The sequence below is a fragment of the Fukomys damarensis genome, unplaced genomic scaffold (genome assembly GCF_012274545.1).
Source record: "Fukomys damarensis isolate Sample0158 unplaced genomic scaffold, DMR_v1.0_HiC HiC_scaffold_25, whole genome shotgun sequence".
In the NCBI taxonomy this organism is placed as follows: Eukaryota; Metazoa; Chordata; class Mammalia; order Rodentia; family Bathyergidae; genus Fukomys; species Fukomys damarensis.
In genome coordinates this window covers 28,097,695-28,116,964 of record NW_022900937.1, presented here as the reverse complement: position 1 = coordinate 28,116,964, position 19,270 = coordinate 28,097,695, and the positions used below count along the sequence as shown (strand labels likewise).

The 19,270-nt window shown below is 44.0% G+C and overlaps 1 long non-coding RNA gene across 2 annotated transcripts in view; it reads right to left on the bottom strand.

The window, feature by feature from the left end:
- Positions 1–3,143: 3,143 nt before the first annotated feature.
- Positions 3,144–19,270, bottom strand: part of LOC109118198 — a 26,670-nt gene continuing 10,543 nt past the window's right edge. The window contains exons 4-7 of one of the 2 annotated variants that reach the window (XR_002025517.2): positions 16,179–16,332; positions 8,653–8,799; positions 5,152–5,283; positions 3,144–3,294 (exon numbers count right to left, since the gene is read on the bottom strand). This is a non-coding gene — a long non-coding RNA (uncharacterized LOC109118198). Of the gene's footprint in view, positions 3,295–4,997; positions 5,284–8,652; positions 8,800–16,178; positions 16,333–19,270 lie in introns of those variants that run through there. The other variant, XR_002025516.2, reaches the window with a different exon arrangement.

Below are 19,270 nucleotides of genomic sequence, written 5' to 3'. Positions count from 1 at the left end.
CTGACGCTCCGCTCCCGGGAAACCCTACCCCGCGGTCAGCCTTGGCCGCTTGGCCTGCCCGGGACGGGGAAGCCTGCGCCAGCCCCCTGTTTCCGCAGCCCCGCGTGAATGAATCCTTCCACGCTCACTGATCCTCTCCCAGGGCCCGCAGGCCACTCAGGACAGCCGCCCGCCAGCCAGAGCCGTGCCCGCAGCCACCTCGACGAATTCCCATTCGGAGCTCGGCATGCCGCAGGCCTTCCCTGTCCTGTGGAAGGATTCCCTGCCTTCGAGCCGCGTTTACTGTGGGATCCCTGAAAGGTTTTCCTAAGCTCTCAGTCCAGAACGTGTAATTGCCCTTAAGAATGAGTCTGCAAAAACACTTACAATACTATATGGTGTAAAGAGAAAGTGGCAGATAGCAGCACCGCGGTCAGAACCATTGTTTTCCAACATCTGCCGGGAGGCTTTTGCTTTAGACTGGAGGGAGAGTCAGGAAATCGGAGCGGCCCGGCTGTGCCCAGCAGGTTGAGTCAGAGCTGCTGTGGGCGGGGCGGGGCGTGGGAGGGCGCCTTGCAGACCCCAGCTGGCTGCTGCCTTTACCAGTCAGCCAGGGCAGCAGGTAACTTAGGTTCAGTCTTCCCAGTGTGCCCGGCTGTGTGCCAAGGCTGCCACTGCCGGGGATGCCTGGTCTGGAAGCTTAAGGTGCAGAGCGCAGGAAACATCAGGAGAGCCAGGGGATCCTGAGCACGGTGTGTGTCGCCGGAGTGGTGGGGCAGCTGGGCTGCCCAAGCCTCCCTGGGGCTCTTGCAGTCCGAGAGTCCGAGCTTCACCGAAACCGCCAACCGCTGTACCAAGCTCCTGTCCGGTTTTGGCAAGAACGACCCCCCCGGGGGGGGGACACTCTAGTCCCACACTCTGTTGGGTGGTGGGCCTCGGGACCCTCAAGGAAACTTGCCCCTGTTTTGCGTGAGTCCCTCAGGGTCCCCCGGCCCAGTCTCAGGTGTCAACTCCTGCGAAGACAGCTTGTCTTTGTGTGGCTCTATTAGAAAATTCTCCTTGCTCTGAGCTTCCCCACGCCTCTGCCATCATGCGCTGCAGCCCCCACCCTTCCACACACAGCAGAATGTTTTACTTATTCTGCCCACCTTCAACTTGGCCAGGCTTTTGGGAAGGACAAAGATGAATCAGCCAGAGGTGACACTTATCCCCATAAAAGTCTATCATTTCAGAGCAGCGCGGGACGTTTTACTGCACACTGTCTGCCTCTAATAATGCGGCTTATAATTGTGAGTGGGACCATTCGATGTATGGGATTTCACTACCGCACACTTAGAGACAACTTCTGTTTCAGTAATTGAGGAAGACTTGCATGGTATTTCCTAGCCCACTATGAAATAATAGGGTTTTCTAATCATCGGTGTGGAAGTTAATAATTAAGTGTTTTCCAAGGCACAATAAGCAGAAGAAGCAGACTTCCAACTTCATCTGTAATGCTAATAACTAGTTTAGAAGTTATTATAATAAAGATTACAGTGAAATTAAACTGCCATTTAGAGGGCAGGTAAGTTGAGATTGAATATGATAGTTTTCACTTGGAATATGTTTGCTAAAATGAACCTTACTATCTTAATTAAATTAAACTTAAATTGAACTGTACTGGTTTCAAGGACATCCCCTTTGCATGTTTATTATTTTCTCTAAAGAGAGACTGAACATCAACCAAGCGCCAGGCATTTTGCTATAAAGGATGGGATGAGGACACCTGTCCCAGGCCTTCAGGACACAGGCTGCCAGCTCTGGCTATGACGGGGGAGAAGAAGAAACAGGCTGAATGGAGATGTCTGCTTTGTGGTCCCAGGGACAGCAGAAACTGGGAGCAGGTTCTGAAGAGGGCAGCGTTGGAACTAAACCCTGAGAGCTGAGCCAGCTTCAGCAAGGCAAAAAACAAAACAAGGGTGCTGTGGGTAGAGGGACAAGTAGAGGCCGCTGAAGCAGCAGTGTACCAGGCAGGTGGGGCAGTGGGAACCATGTCTGTCTGAGGAGACTGCTCCCGATCCTAGGAGACCAATGATATAGGCGGAGGGTCTTTCTTTCAGGACAGGGGGTGGAGGAAGAGGAGGAAGCAAAAATGGAAGGGTAATTGGAGGACTCCCCTCCATGCTCAGGGTCCGTGGTCAGCCCTCCATGGACCAGGCCCTGCCCCGCATCTTTGAAACACAGCATCAGAAGGACTCGCAGGCTGAGAACAATCCTTGGTATGGACTGGGGCCCAGACTTCCCATCCTGGAAAGTTCCCTCCAGATCCTTCAGTCAACTACATTTAGCCTTCCCAGCATGGCTCTGATCCGGTGGTGGGCTCTTCCCAGCTCCTGGACTTCCAGATGCAGGTCCACCTGATGTGGCTTCTTCCCCCATCTCCAGGTATCCAGGATCATTTGTTCCCATGCTAATGATGGGGGGGGTGCCGCATGGCACTATGGACTCAGACTTTTGTCCTCTGACTGTTCCTATAAAACCGACAGTCTGAGCCACAGGCTCCTCTTATTCATCAGGTCTCACAGTCTGTGCTAGCATCAGGAACAGATCACCTATGCAAATTTCCTGGGGTCACAGACATTTTCTGTGACCCTAGTCTAGATTTAGGATCAAAGGTGAACATAAAGCCTGCTTCTGCCAGTCAGGAGCTACATGTACTTCAAAAAATTGCTTAATCATTTGGAGGTTTGGTTTTCTCTTCCATAAAGTGTGAGTAATAAAATCTACTTCAGAAGGCTGAGGTGAGGGCTGATCTATAGGTAAATTGCTTGGCAGCTGGGAAAGAGAAGCTGTGTAAAATGTTACGTATCCTTTCCTGTGTGTCACTTGCATTGCTTTGAATTGCACCTGGCACACAGTAAGTGCTCATTTAAAACTTGCTAGGTAGCAAGTGCCTTTGTAGGTGTGGATATGGTGGGGAGACCTCGGGGTTCCAGGTCCTGAAACATCATAGTGCCTGTTCTCTGCTTGCTGTGCTAAAAGGAAAACAAAAAACAAAAACTCACCTTTTGACCTTCCAGGTCCCTGACCTTCAGCAAGAATTATTGTCTTAGTCACTTTCTTGTCACTGGGACACTATACGCAACACTCACAACCTCAAGGAGGAGAGGTTTATTTTGGCTCATTTTGTGGAGGTTTCAGTCCATAGCCGGCTGGCTCCAAGACAAGAGGGTCACAGAAGAAGGAGCTGTGCGCACAGTGTGGTGACAGGGAAGCTGAGGGCATCAAGAGAGGAGCCGGAAGTAACAAGGGGTTTCCACGGAAATACAGGTCAGGCTTCAGGAGGGAAAACAATAGATCTGAGTATAAATATTGGGCCAATTTTCACACCTGACATGCTGCACACTTCCTTGTTGGGAAAATCACTGCCCAAACCATGTAGAGAAACTGTAGGGTCTGAAAACCCTTGCCTGGGGCTGAAGTGTGCGTGTGATTTAAGGGTTCTCACTTTAATCGCTTGACTCAGTGTGCCAAGGGCTTTCATAGCACAATTTTGTGCACAGTTCCCCTCTATCTCAATGGACCCTTCATTCTGGTGCATTCATGGAGTTTCTACTTGTGATTTTAGAACGTGGCTCACAGCAGCACCTCCCCAGTGACGGCCTCAACTGTCTGAGGCCACGTCGATTGCTCTTTCCTATGTGTTCCCGTGGTGTTCTTCCATTCCTGTAGCTTGGGAACTAGACTGTTGGCTGGATCAGTGGGATACAGCGGGTTTCTTCTTATTCGCTGTAACTATATTCCACAAAGTGGCCATGGACACTGAATTAGAAAATACTGAAACACAGCTTGTCAGGGAAATACAGGGTTAGGTGCCCATAAGCCTTTGGTCGCTTTTTCATCAACTAGTCGATACAGGGCCTGGTTTCATGTAAGACTCTACTGAAAGACATCTTATTTGACATATATTGTTGATCGCTAACATTGAGCTATCATCAACACCTTCAATTTGGCCTGACTGAAGCTTTTTTCTTTAAAGAATAACACTCTCTTTTATTTACGTATGACATTTCAGCATTATGCGCCAAGGCCTATTCAACAGTGAAATAGCCATCAAAAAGAACAGAAATGAGCTGGGGCAGGGATAGTGTGGCACTGTGGGAGGCTGAAGTAGGAGAATCATGAGTTTGAGCTTAGCCTGGCCAATTTAGTCAATTAGTATGATCTTGTTTTAAAAAATTGATATTTTTAAAAATGGAAAAGGGCTAGCATTGTAGCTCAGTATGAAAGCCCTAGTTTCCACCTCTAGTTAAGAAAAATGCAAAAGTGAGAAAAAACACAGCACTAACAAGATTGGGAAAGGACATGGTATGAGAGCCAAAAGAAGGAAGAATATCATTCCACCTCAGCTGGTAACATGCGCACTGCGATGACTTAAATCTTAAGTTTTTCATTGTCAATACACACAAGTAAAAGACCACAGAGGCGCTGAGTATATTGACTTAGGGGTTACAGATAAATTTGAGCAAGTAGGTGAATCCACAAATATGGAATTCTCAAATAATGAATCTCAGCTGCAGTGATCTTCATACTCCCCAGCCCTTCAGAAAGCACTGTATGCATAAAAACTTTACATTCGGTAAGTATCAGCCGAATAAGTGAGCCACTCAATCCAGACCTGCTTTCTTTAGATGTTTACCAAGAATTTAAAACTTACATTAATAAAGCAGGAGGAGTGTTGTTGGTTCTCCCATGGGAGCGTCAAAGTCTTGGTTTTGTTCTATCAGTTATTTATATGAGAGCCCTCAACTCCAGTGGAAGGAATGCTGTGTGTGAAACAGACCCCTCACATGTGACACATTTGGATCACACAGCTGTTGGCTTCCACAACAGGGAAGAGATTACACACAGCACCACTCCCCAATCTTCTACAAAAAAAAGGGAAGAGGGGACAATAAATTCCCAGGGAAAATAGAGCCAAACAATGGCCAATGATGAAAAAAAAGAACAAAGCCAAGGAACCAATAGGGAGTCTGGTGATAGGATGTACTCAGGGAAGGAGAATGCAGTCTAGAGGCACGGATGGCAAGGGGACCTGCAGGATCTTTGCAGTGACCAACATTGAGCCTCCCTGAGGCAGGAGATTGGGGCATGGTAAACTTGGCTGGGGAGTGGGTATGACCTGTTACTCACAAAGGTCCAGGACACATGTGCAGAAGAGTCCCAAAAGCTCTGCATCTGGAACCGACAGAGAGTGAGATCTTCAGTTCTTCTGGAGAGAACTGGAGCAGGATTCTGATAGGCTGGTTTAGACCTGATGTCATCCTGAGGAGTGAGAGATACAAAAGATGGCAGCCATCCAGCCAGCGGCCGCTGTTAACTCTTTCAGGGTCCCACCCCGTTTTCTTGCAGGGTATATTTCTTTCACTTTTAGTTGGCCCCAAATCACTTTGCAGAGAATGTTTCTTTTAGTTTCACAGCTTCAGTAAGTGTAAAACCCTGCTGTGTTTTGCACTTGCCTCCACCAATTCTCTGTCCAGGACAAAAACAGAAAGCATTTCTAGGAGGAGTCCCCGGCACCCCAGAACCTAGTAATACCCCCACCTTTCAGAGGTATGACCTTGGGCTGTTTTCTTGGCTTCTTGTTCCTTGTTCCTTACACGTAGAAAATGGTGATTATAGGGCTCAGTACAGGGGTTACTTGGGCCACTGGCATTTACGGAATGAATACCTACTGTGTGCCAGAACGAAGCACGCATGTGCAGATAAAGAGTGGGTACGAGCACAGCTCCTGATGTAACCCAACTCCCAAATTTAAAGTGATTTTTTTTTCACTCATATGTCTATTTCTATTCCTATTCCCTCTTTTTCCGATTTGCAAAGTTTTCATATATGACTTTTCTAAGCTGAGATCCTCTCATACTTTTCCATAGGACAGTAGATCACTCTTTGGCTGACCAGGTATCTCCGAACGTTGCTGATCTGGTCAATTTTTAGTGCCTTGGACACCTGAGTCATCCCCCTGGAGACTCAGTCTCACCACCCACAAACTCTCAGTTTCCCAAATCACCACCACCTATAAAGTAATGATACATTGATGGGAGTCTTTCAGAAAAAGCTTAGCACATCTCCCAGGCATAGCCTAGTCATCTAAGCAGCATCACAAACAGGTAACAAGTAACCGCCTACGACCATACTCATTTTATAGATAGAAATTAAAGTCTGACATAACTTGTTCAAGTCGTTCACTGAGTCACAGCCACAGCCAAGAGAATAAAATAAAAGTGTTGCCATTCATAGCTGAGGAGACTTTGAGCTCCTTTGACTTGGGCAACCACATCTTCCTTTTCTTTGCAGATGGATTTTTTTTTCGGTACCAGGGTTTGAACTCAAGACCTTGTGCTTGCCAGGCAAGTGTGGCACCACTGAACTACATCCCCAACCCCAACACATGGATTGTTTTTTTTGGTTTTCGGGAAATATATTAATAAGCAAGTAGGCAGATTTGATTCAGAGATAGACCAAGATTTCTCTCTTGCTATCAGAGATTTTGCCAAATTTATGCATTAAAAAAGTATAATTTCAGTATGAAGACAATGCTAACATTTTCATGAAAACAAGTGGTTGACACTATAGAGCTTCATCGTGGACCATGCCACCAGTGAAGAGAAACAGCGACGCTCAACAACAAGGCCTCATGCCGAGGTCTGACAGGAGACTTTATTCAGGAGAGCAGATCAGAGAGAGAGAGAGAGAGAGAGAGAGAGAGAGAGAACAAAGAAGGGATGGTCCTTTTATTGGTTAGGGGCTCGGCTATTGCTTATCTGCGGGAGAGCAGGTTACATGTAGCCTTTTAAGGAATGAGCCTTGCAGAAGCTAAGTTTCAATTCTGTGCACCTTCTCGGCCTTGGGAAAAGGAAATTTAAGATAATGATTGGAGGATTGAAGAACCCAGAGGCGTGGCCCATAATGGCAGCATCAGGTCCCTAACAACTAGTAGATGCATGTTTTATGTTTACCTGTCTGTAAGTATGCATGACAGTCACATAGCTGACTATTTGAGAAGTTTTCCACTCACTGTGTTTGCCTTTTGTCTTGGTTACTTTTCTCACTGTGGGGACAAAATACTTGACAGCCAAAGTTAAAGGAGAAAACGTTCATTTCAGCTCACAGTTCGTAGTCCATAGTCAGCTGGTTCCAAGGCAGGACAGCATGGCAGAGGGGAAATGGGCCATGGCATGGCAGTCAGGAAGCGGCCAGCAGCAAGACTCCCTTTCCCTTTTTATTCCATTCACCTACAAGCCTATTGATTGATGCTGCCCACACCCAGCCTGAGCCTTCCATTATCCACACCCAGAACTAAACCAATTTAGTGATCACATACCTCAGTCCCAGTATCACACACCCATGATCTAGCCACCTCCAAAAAGCCACACCTGTGAACGCACAAGGCTTTGGGGGGACATCTAGATACAAGCCATAGCTCCTTTTAACCCTTTAGCCACTTGAGAAAGGTCTTAGGGTAGTGGTACTTTCGGGGGACTTGATAAAATTAGAAATTCACACTGAGCACAACATGTATATCTTCCCTTCAGCCACTGTCCAGGTCAAATTCCTTACGAGCTCTCAGTTCAGTTACTGTAACAGCTTCCTGATCAGTCACCCAAGTCAGTGATCCAAGTCACTGTTCACCCTGCAAATGCACAAGTGCTCCTGGAAGGCACATGTGAACGTGGAGGTGCCCGCATTCAAAGCTTCAGTGACTCCCTCGTCACACTAGGACCACGTCTTATGCACTCTGAAAGTTCATATTAATCTTTCTAACTCGCCCTAACTTATTGTTCCTGCTGCATCTCTGTCCAGTTTGTTTGTTGTTTTTTTATACCAGGGATTGAACTCTGGACCTTGCACTTATGAAGCAGGCGGCAGCACCACTAAGCTAAATCCCTAGCCCCTCTGTCCAATCTAAAATTCAAACCATTATATCATTTCCATCTGCCTTTGTACCTTCTGGTTCTTCTCCCAAAATGTCCTCCTTTCCATTACCAAATGAATACATGCAAGTTATCTTCAGGCTGCCAAAATACCTCCTAGTAACAAAGTCTTTCTTGAATTCTCATCCCTAGCCCACCTCACAAGTGTTTTAATTCTGACCATCACTTCCTGATGGCCTGGAAAACACACACACACACACACACACACACACACACACACACACACACAGGCTGTGTTCCCAATGCTCAACATGAAGTGTACATATCCACAATTCATCCTAGCAGGCCCATGTTCCTCAAGAGGGAGAAATTAGAACATTTTTTTTCACTTTTTTTTTCCTGGAAAAGTAAAGTATAAGCAAGTCTGGAAGAATGGTGCAGGAACTCTTTAGCAGAAAGGGGCATATTTTTGTGACTAAAATAACCCTCCCACAGTGTTGTGTGCTCTTGTAATAAAATGCACACTGGTGGTAATCAAACCCAACAAAGAATTCTGTTTCTGATGTTGAAGCACTTTCTTTTCTTATATGTCAACACCTCTACATTTTCTTTGTTTTAATTATACTAAGCATCCTTTTGTTCTTTTTTGGGACATTTGCCTGGGAGGCTTGGGCAGGCTATAAATCATAATTATCATCATTAAAAGAAATATCGTTTGTGCAGTCTATTTTTAGAGTGGATGACTGGCCTGTAAACATACCCACTGTGACACTGGCATCGTGGCAGTGGTTCTTGAGCAGTCTCGGGCTCTCAAATATTTCATCTGTCTCATTAGTGTCGCTCACACGGGGCGACTGCTAAGACAGCAGCTGCTTCCCCTGCTCAACCCGGTCAAACGGCATCCCATCTGTTAATGGGAGAAGAAACGGATGATTTTAGAAAATCTGGTGGTTTTCATGTTTTTATACATAAATTCAGTGTTCTTATTTACATTTCAACTATATCTAGGCTTCAGTGAATCTAGTGTGTGTGTGTGTGTGTGTGTGTGTGTGTATGTGTGTGTGTTTTCTAGAAAGGTAAGGGATATTTCCGTTTATTGCACAGATTTAAGCATTTCAAGGCCTTAAAAGAATCTCAGAGCAGAAGGAGCCTTTGAAATATTGTCATTCAATTTCTATATTTGATGGATAGAAAAGCTGGGGCCAAGGGGGGCGGGGATGATTTCCTCAAAACATAAGGCAAGTAAGCAGCACAGCTAGGCTATAAAACATGATATTCTGGTTTCTGTCTACTGTTTTTTGCTCTTCAGCAACACTGAGCAAATATTCACCCATCTCTGATTTAAAGGTTTCCAGCTTGTTGTAAATCTAGCGCATTAGTTTCCCCTCTTCCTCGGTTTCTTGAGTATCCCCAAATTACACAAGGACCTGCACTGAGTCTTGTCTCCCAAAGGGATGAGTGTATGTGGTGAAAGAATCAGGCCCCTTCTGGGGACAGGAACCTGAAACTGCTGGTCTACACGGTGGGCAGAGCGACCTGATCTTCTGACAACCTGGGTCCTCAGGATGGCTCTGCTTTGTTGATTTGATTTCAGCAAACTTTCTTGTTGTATGATTTCAGCAAACTTCCCCTGACACCATGTCTTCAGTTGACCATGGATCGTAGACACCTCTTCTGCCTCTTTACAGGAAGGCTGGGAGAATCAGTTAAAGTGACAGTCATGAAAAGCTACATAAAAAATCTTTATATTATATAGCAGCAGAAACAGCAAAGTGCTTTCCCTTTGTTTACTGTTGATGTGCCATGCATAATAATTTATGTTAATTTTCTGTAGGTGATGAGGCATATTTTAGCCTTTATTTTTTTTCTCACCAAAATATCACTGATGTTTGAAACAAAGGATCCATAAGGGGGAAAAAATGGGGAAGGAGTGAGGATTACTAACAAATGTGCTAAGATGTTGATTTACTGAGGACATTAATAGTTCTATTTGACTGAAGTGATGGGAGATGAGAACGTGAATTTAAACAGTGATCGTTTCAGAGAAATGCTTTTGGTTTTTTTGGTTTTTGTTGTTTTGGGGTTTTGTTTCTTTGAGACAGGGTCTCACTATGTAGTTCAGGCTGGCTTTGAACTCACTATGTAGCCCGAGCTGACATTGAACTTGCAGCGATCCTGCCTCAGCCTGCAGAGTGCTGGGATTATAGGTGTATGCCACCATGCCTGGCCTACAGGGAAATTTTCTGCTCTATTCCAAGGGGCTATCCTAGTTGCTGAAAGTAATGGGGAATTTTTCAGTAACTAAGCACTGATTTCAGCCTGTGTCCCTTTCATCTATTTCTATTTTTGGTTCCACTCTGACAGGCTGATAATTTAATTCACACCAAAGAGTAGTGACTGAGAGGTGCTTACCACATCCTAAAGAACATGTGGACATAGATGACTAGAAAATACATCCCTGTTGCTATTACCCAGAATATTATCATTCTGCAACTTGTGCTTCACTGTTTAAAATTAAATAATAGAACGCTAACAGTCAACTGAAAATTCTAATGTTCCGGGCTGTTTCTAGAAATTCACAATGCTAATGCTCTGTTCTCTCATTTCCCTTCCTTCTGTGTAGGATCGCATGACTGGCTCTGACTGATGACCTTGTGAGCCGGAAAACTTAATTCCCAGCAACTCCTGTCCTTCCTATGGCAGTGTGGAGCTGTTAGGACAGCATAACTTCACCTCATTCAGCTGACACAACTATCTTGATTCCTATTCCTCCTCATCTAGAGACAACTACAGTCATGCAGTTGTAGCCATCTTTCCATGCCACTGTGTGGAAAATGCACCTGCACTCTCTAAACATGTCTCAAATAAGTAAGTACATGTAATGTGTGGTGTTCTATTGTATGGTTTTAAGGTTTACATAAATGGTGTCATGTAGCATTCTCCTTCTGTTTCTGTACCTGCTAGGGTCGAACTTTAGAACTACCCATAACGATAACTATATAAGTCTGTAGACTGTGTACCTGTATTGTTTTACCAGATATGAGCAAATGTTCTCTTCTAAACGGCCTTACTGTTTCAAGGCTCAATACATCAGTGTCCCAATATTTCAACATATTTTCCAATCTTTCTGTTGTCAAGCTTTCTGGTATCCTTTGACTTGTGAACTGTAACTTTATTGTTTTTGTTGACCGTTTCTTGATTACTGATGAGACCATTCTGAACCATTTTCTGCTACTATAATAATACTCCTAGACTGAGTAATGCATAAAGAAAGGAAGTTTATTTGGCACATGGTTCTTGAGGCTGGGAAGTCCAAGAGTATAGCTCTGGTGTGAGGTAAAGGCTTTTGTGCCACATTAACTCCCCATGAACAGAGAAAGGGCAGGAAAGGACCAAACTCACTTTTGGAACAATCCATTCTCATGTTAATGAATCCACACCTGAACCAAGGACGTTAACCCATTCAGGAGGGCAGAACCTTTTGACCTAATAATCCCTTGATTTCCTACCTTTTGTGTGGAGGGTTGAGCTTCCAGCTTGTGAAGTTTGGAAGACACATTCCAGTGGCATAGTCTGAGCATCTTTTCGTGTTTATTTACTTTTAAAATTTGTCTTCTGTGAAACATGTGCCTATCTTTTATAGTCATATCTCTTTTTGATACATAATTCATAATTCAATAGTCTCCTATAATCTGTAGCTTGTCTTCTAATTTTATTTACAGGACCTTTCATCATATATAAGGGAATTTTGATGAAGCTAACTTATACTTTTATAATTTTTACTTTTTATATTTTTTTCTCTAAGAAAGTACTTTTGACCCCCAAATTTTGAAGACATATTTTTCAATATTTTCTTCTAATAATGTTAATTTTTATTTTCACCTTGATACATATGAGATAGACCTAGAGAAACTGTGAAAGAAAAGGACCTGCTTATTTTCCTGTAGGAAAAGCCATTGTTCCCAGCACCAGTCTTCCCATTTTGTTTTCTAATAAAGGACACCGATTTAACTCACCTCTCTGCCTGCTGTTTCTGCTTCCTGTGAGCCGTAGTTAACGGCATCTGCCTGTGTCTCTGGCTTTGGGGTCCTGAGACCTCCATTCTCTGATGGATCTAAGAAGTGTTGGTGATTTTTACTTTATTCAGCTTTTCTTTACTGTAAAGATGAGAGAGGAAACTTCCAAGATCTTACATGTTTAACTAGAAATAAAATTCTCTGGCTTTAAGAATTGTTGAAATATTTTTTCATTTTAGTTTTACTTGCATTTCCCTCAAAGAATACATTCTGGTTTGTTTCCTAATATAGAAATAGATCTTATATACTTATTTTTTTCAGCTTTAATTGAGTTTATTGGTACATTTTAGGGATACAGTACAGTTACATTCATTGTTGGGATCTTGTACCTCTACATGACAAGTCTTGGTTCTCATTTTTTCCCCTTGTCCCTGCCCTCCCTTCACCCGATCTTATATACTTATAATGGGCTCCATATTTGGAGGGTTTTTTTTAAAAGCTTATATTTGTAGAATTTATTTTCCTTTTTTGCATAGGAGCCTTCTTACCTTGGGGTTTCTATTTACCCTTCTATGTCTGCAAACATTTTGAAATACTTATTTCAGAGCCATAAAAACTCATGCTATCATCCTCAGGATTATCTGCTGCTCCTCTTGATTGTACTTCCTGGCTGTTCATTTCCATACATGGTTTATAATCTGGGCCATGTGCTGTTTGTCAGTGGGGACATTTTCCATTAGAGACCCATGTGACTTGCTTTGAGTGACAGTTTCTCATCTGGGCCTTCTGGGACGTTATGAGTTTAAGCGTACTTGGAAAATATTTGTGTTAATTTATTTCTCTGGAGTCCTGAGCTATTCAGATGCCTTAAACTTGCGTCCCTTCCTGCTTTCTGATTTCTTGCAGGTGGCTGTCTTTATCCTGGCCGGGAAAGAATAGGAGGCTTCCTTGCAGCTCTCTTGGGTTATGTTGGCATATTTTTGTACAAATGGTGAAGCTAGTCAGTACAGAATCAACTCAGGCCACTGGGCTGCAGCTGCCAGCCCCTCGGGGGTGCTGGGTAGATTTCTCTCTGTGTGTGGCATCAGTCCTTAGCCCCAGTTGTTATGGTCTGTAAAAGGATCCAATTCCCCTGAACGCTTTTCAGCTTTCAGTCTCACTTTCCAGTTTTACGATTCCCCCACTCAGTGTAGAGTTTTTCTTTCTTAATCTAAAGTTTGGCTACAAATTTACGGTTGCTACTTGATTCTCCATTTTCCAGTGTCTCTGCGGTAAGGAGAGTTTTCCTGACAGGAACTCAGTTTGCCTTGCTTGGTAGAAGTCAGAAGGGCACACATGTTCTGAAAGGTGCATTAAGAAACTTTCTCCTGGGCTGGGGATTTGGCTCAGTGGTTCTGCTGCCTGCCTTGCAAGCACAAGGGCCCAATTTCGATCCCAAGTATCCAAAAAAAAAAGAAAGAAAGAAAGAAAGAAAGAAAGATTCCCCTATGTCACACCAGGCACTCTTGGTGCGCAGGAAAGCACCAGGCCAAAGCTGGCTTGGTTGTGATTCTCAGATTATCCCACATTAGCAAAGGGTCAGCCCTGCCTGTTACACAGGTAACCCCCCCATGACATCTTCCTTTTCCCTCTGAAGTCACTGAAGGCTCTGCCTGCAGCTCTGTGCAGCTCATGCCTGGTCTGTGCCGCCTGTAGTGTGTTTGCTTGGCCCCCGTGGGAGGTCCTCTGCACATCCCTGCAGGAGGATACCATGCTCCCCTTGGGACTGTGAGCATAGTCATTGTCCTGGATGTTCATGCCTTTAGAACCGATGTCCTCTTTTTTCCAATCTGGGTCAGTTTCTGGGCTTACTGACTCTAGCTACAATCTGTAGTTGAAGTGAAAGATAGCTAAAGATAACAAAAGACTTTTTTGTTTGTTTGTTTCAGAATTCATGAACTTAAAAATATTTACCACTATGGTTTGATGACTTCAGGCTCCTATGGCTGTATGTCACATGATTCACATTTAGAAATTTTGTTTAAAAGAAGTTTTTGTCACTTAGGTTCCAAAGTAATAAATATAGCGCTATTTATGTTCACTGGTCTCTAATGTGAGTTCTTTCATTTTATTTTCCAATGGGGGAGCTTTTTCAAATGATGTATTTTAGAGGCTAAAGAGAAGGAATTATGATTGGCTTCTTTGTGGCTATTACCATCCATAAGAGAAAATTCAGTTAGTCTGCAATTTTCAGACATGTGGAATGATTACTCTGTTAATGCCTATTCAATTCATTTCCTATTTGGGGCACTGAAAATTCAAGTGTGGTTGCATAAATGACTGGATAAAGCTTAAATTGCAATGTAGCAGCATCACTCCATCTGCAGAATTTCTTGAATTTGCAAGCAGTGAATGTGGACTCTAAGAACTGTAGCCTTTTTCCCCTAGAGCTGCACACTTATCCCAAATGAGGCTTGAGGTTAAAAAAAAAAAAAAAATCACTACTATTGCAAAAAATACATTAAGAGATCATCTGTGCATAGATTTTTATAAGGGAAAAATTAACTTTGATTAGGGATGACAGATACATTTCTTGATGTTATTAAAGAAGACAATGGATAATCACATTACTCAGAGGATACAGACACCTGAACTACTAAATAATTGACAGAAAGAACAAGAAGATTTGAGTTCTACATAGGGCAAAGGATGTCTTGGATAAAAGCACATGGAATGGGGATACAAAGACTTAGTTTTCTTCCTGGCTCTGATAGTACTCAGATGAGAGAACTTGGAAATCTCCCAGTCTCTCTGGGCTTCATGGTTCTCATGTAAAGTTAGATAGGATGGGTGGGAAATGTTTGCTCTGCCATTACTTGGGAAGTAGAAGTTAATAAAGATGTGTTATCAGATATGGCTTCCAGGAGGAAGTGCTGAAAGATTCATTGGGAGTAAAGACTGTATATGAACCAGCAGAAAGAGTATCCGGGTTGAAGGAAGGTATTCAGGAAACCCGTGAGGGACAGTTGTCAAATTATGGACAAGGTACTATGCCAAAGGGAAAAGAAGATTCTAGAAACCAATAAGAGTAGCAATGCAAAGTCCCCTGTGGCCATGGAGGATAGCAGTAAGACCAGAGGTGGTCACTATAGAGAGCTCAACTAGATCAAAGGGAGCCTGTGCTCCATGGCGTGCTCCTTGACTGGAGGACAGCAGAAATCCTCTGCATCTAGACGTGTTCCATCTCACTGTGTAACTTGAAAAGGTTTGTTGTAGTTTTCTGGCTCCTGGTCAACCATGTACTATGATATATTTGTATTCCAAGAACTTTATGAGGTTTCTTTTTAGTTATCTTTGATGTTGAGGAAGAATTTCCTGTTGGAGCTGCAAAATTCAGAGAGGGAATGCTTAGTGTGGCAGGGAGCCTGAACACAAAGAAATCCTAGCAGGCTGCTGTAGGGAGTGATTTCTACCCTGATCCAGCTCCTTCACTGCTAAGATCTTCATTTTGGAGGATGAAGGGAGGGAGGGGGAGAGAATGGGGGCAAGGTTGAGAAGAGCTGGCACAGAGAAGGGTTGGGTCATGGGGAATGCAGTTTGGAAATACAGAGTTGGTAGCTGCATGAACATCAAAGGGGTCAAATATATGTGGGAGGAGGTTGCAGCTGCCTGGGCTGGTTCAAAATGAGGGATAGAGCAAAGGGTTCTGGGACGGCTGGAATGGGAGAGCAGAGATGAGTGAGAACTCACAAGCAGAGGGAAGGGAAAGGCTAGTGGGCCTTCCCAAGGATGAGCGGAGAACTTGAAGTGGGAGAATTTGTCACAGAGAAGATGAGCATTCTACGTCTGCCCCCTACATCATTGGAGAGGCTGTAATAATTGCCTAAAACATTATTGTAAGGGCACAGATACAGCCCACTTGGCTCTGGTAATAGGAGCATTGGTCTGCATACTCAGAGTCAGAACAAGAGGCCACCAGGATCTAGGCCAGGGGTGTCCAGTCTTTTGGCTGGCCTGGACTGTACTAGTGAAGAGGATCTGTCTTTGGCCACATACAAAATATATAATATAGTTCGTGTGTGTATGGAACAAAGCTTCTTTTTTATGTTTTAACTTATTAAATAATTTTATGAAATAAGCCCCAGTTTAATAATTAAGTAAGGAAACTCACATGTCTGACTGATAACAATAAATGCCATCTCATACACAATAAATAACAATAAATGCACAGGCTCATACACATGCATGGAAGTTGAAATGCTACTGCGGGTAATAACTGGGTTTTACTCACTGAATCCTCGGAGGATGTATCACATCTGATGCGTGTGGGTTTCCATTCAACTGATTGCATATGGTGGGCACAGAAGGCAGAATCAGCACTGCGCTGTGCCCTCCCCTACACAGTGTTCCAGTGTTGTTAGATAGTCTGTACTTGCATCGTACACCTGAAAAATATTTTTAAAAACCATGTAATAATGTTAAAGTTAATTATCTTCCGGGGTCCTTGGCTGTAAGTTGGTCTAGCTGGGCTAGACCCACATTGAGGATCGAAGTAGTATATTTTGGTGCAGCCACTTTCGTAGGTCCCTTAGTTCTACAGGCATGAAAATCTGTGCCTTGATTCTAACACCAAACTTCAAACTTTTCCTACAGGTTAGGGAAAGGCTAATTATTAAAGAGAGATGAATATGAAGGATGGGTGGGAAATGTTTGTTCTGCCATTACTTGGGAAGGAAATCAACTTCAATTTCAATGGTTTTCAAAATAGCAGTTAAGGCGACCACACTGCTATACCCCAAAGTCTCAAGAATTGCTTCACAATGCTTAGGACAGTGTATCAGAGACCGTAGAGAGAATGAGCAGTTTTATAGGGGCACAGAACAGGGCAGGACTGGGAATAGAAGGATTTGAGTAGTTGCAGGCACAGTGTGATCTTTAATTGTGTTGTGTCAGCTTGAGTAAGAACTGCCTAGCCGACTAGAAACCTCTGAGTATGACTCTAGACAACTGACATGTAGGTCAACAAACTGAAGGGGAAGATCTGTCCTGGATGTAGGTGGCACCTACCAAAAGGCTTACAGCCTGGACAGAATAAAAATGGAAAGAAGCAATACACATTCCCCTTTCCTTGCAGAGCTCTGTTTTCTCCACGCTACAGTGAGCTTCTGAGACTTTGACCTCTCTGTGACTGGATCCTCCAGCTCTCCAGTGTGCAGACAGCCAGTTTGGATTCTTCACCTCTGGTCCCGCAGGCAGGCATTTTGTCTTTTCTACTTCTGATTCTGTAAGCCTACCTAATAAATCCCTGTGTGTAATTATTCATGGCTTTTATATTGACTGTGTTCCTCTGGAGAACCCTAATACACACAGTATTAGCCTGGGCCTTCTTATTTTAATATTTATTACACAGAAGTTTCATGGAAACTCATAATGAGGTAGGCATTATGACACCCACACCAGCATCTTTGCTATTGCCAGTTGATTCCAATTTGTGCACATGGTTGCTTCCTCTGCCCCACTGTTCGTGTGCACATGGGCATGGGGGCCTTTTGATGACGTTGCCTTCTGTTGTCCTTCTATTACAGTGCCAGACACACAACAGCTAGCAAGCACTGTAAGTTTCTTCAGCTGCTGATAATACTTGCTTACTAGCCAGATTTCTTCTCTCCCCCACAGACCCCTGCTGCTGAAACCCTACTCCACGCCAGCCTGAAGCTCGGTGCCTGGGAAGAGAGAAGCCTGAGAAGGAAACAAGGCTGGAGGCCTCTGGTCGCGTGTTCTGGAATTCATGAAAACGGCCCCAGTCAGGCTACTTCCTCAACTCCCAGCATTGATGAGCCTGCACAAAGGCCAGTTTTGTGTCCCTTGAAGGGAGTTCCTTCTTTTATTTCTGCTCCCTGGTTCTTATCTGATCCAGGGTCCCTGCCAGATGGGTGCTCCAGTTTCTTTTCATCTCCTCTCTCAGTTCTCATTCTCTGTGCCCAGTGAGGCTCAGCCTTGGATGCACAGAGCCCACGAACTCAGAGCAATGAAGGGAAGAAAGGCAGACGTCAGAAAGGCATTAAGACAGGTGGGAGGAGAGGGAGGCCCTAGCTTCAAGGAAAGGAGCAATTTTCTACTTACGAGGCTGTAGCACATTTTCAGAGAGAGACTAAATTTAGAGAAAATTATCCCTGCAAAGAGATTGGGTACATTAAAGGAATAAGTGAGGAATAATATTTGAAAGGAGGTTGGGACAGATCATGAAGTCAGTTAAATGTCAGGTGAAGTCATTTCTTGGAATAGTATCCCAGTTTCCTTTCTTCCTGCTCATCTTTCTCCTCACCACAACTTATTGAAAGGCTACTGTGGGAGGAGGCCCCAGAGTTAACTCATACAACAACTTGTGTCTGCATAGAAAGTGGTAATTATTTTTAAAGATTTGGGCCTGTTCTGAAATCTCTATGTGCTGATCACCCAGGATACAACAAAACACATGCAGCACACACACACACACACACACACACACACACACACACACACACAACACACACTACCACCAAACACTTTCACACATACCTCTATATACACACTAAAACAAAACCCACCAAAACCTAAATCTCAACCTGGTTTAGAGTTGATTCTGATCTTAAAACTTTAACAGTCTGAGGAATTATTCAGTGGCCATTACTGAGGGGGAGGGGCTCCCCACTGGCCCTTTCCTTTTGCCAAGTGTAGGATGGAAAACCAATGTGGTCTTGGGAAGGCCACACCCCTGGCATTATTCTGGTCTTTGGTGTAGCACCAGGCCTTGTCCTTGGATAGTAGAGCTACATCTGCTGTCTGTGTGGCTGCCGGCACATCTCCTGACCTGCCTGTCGCAGCTGTCACTGATGGGCTTCATACTTTGGCTTCAGCAATGCTCCATCCCTCTCTGTAGAACCAGCCGTGGCTCTCCAACTCAGCAGACTCGCCAACTGCTGCCTTCCCCTAACAAGGCCCTACCCAGTGACCCTCTTTCAGCCCCTCCTGATATTTAATTTTTCCTATCATAAAGGGTCCCAGATCTGAAGCCATCCCAGGAACAGGGAGCAGCCTAAGGACATTCAACTGGGTGGAGTCGTCTTCTCCTCCCTCTGTGTCATAGGCTTCATTTTTTTCTAACTGCTGGGAATCCTAGGCATGGAAGAAGCTTCCTCTGCACTATGGTAGAAGAAAAAATCTATGAGTACATTTATGGAAATTTGTTTCTAGTATGCCAACACGAAAGAGAAATGCATTCACAAAATTTCTCTCAAGACGACAGTCTGTCTTAGGGGTTATTGTCCAGCTTTATACTTGTGTTCTTTTTGCATTTCTTCTGTCACAAACCTTTATTGCCATCCTGGTTCCTCTGTCTCTGTC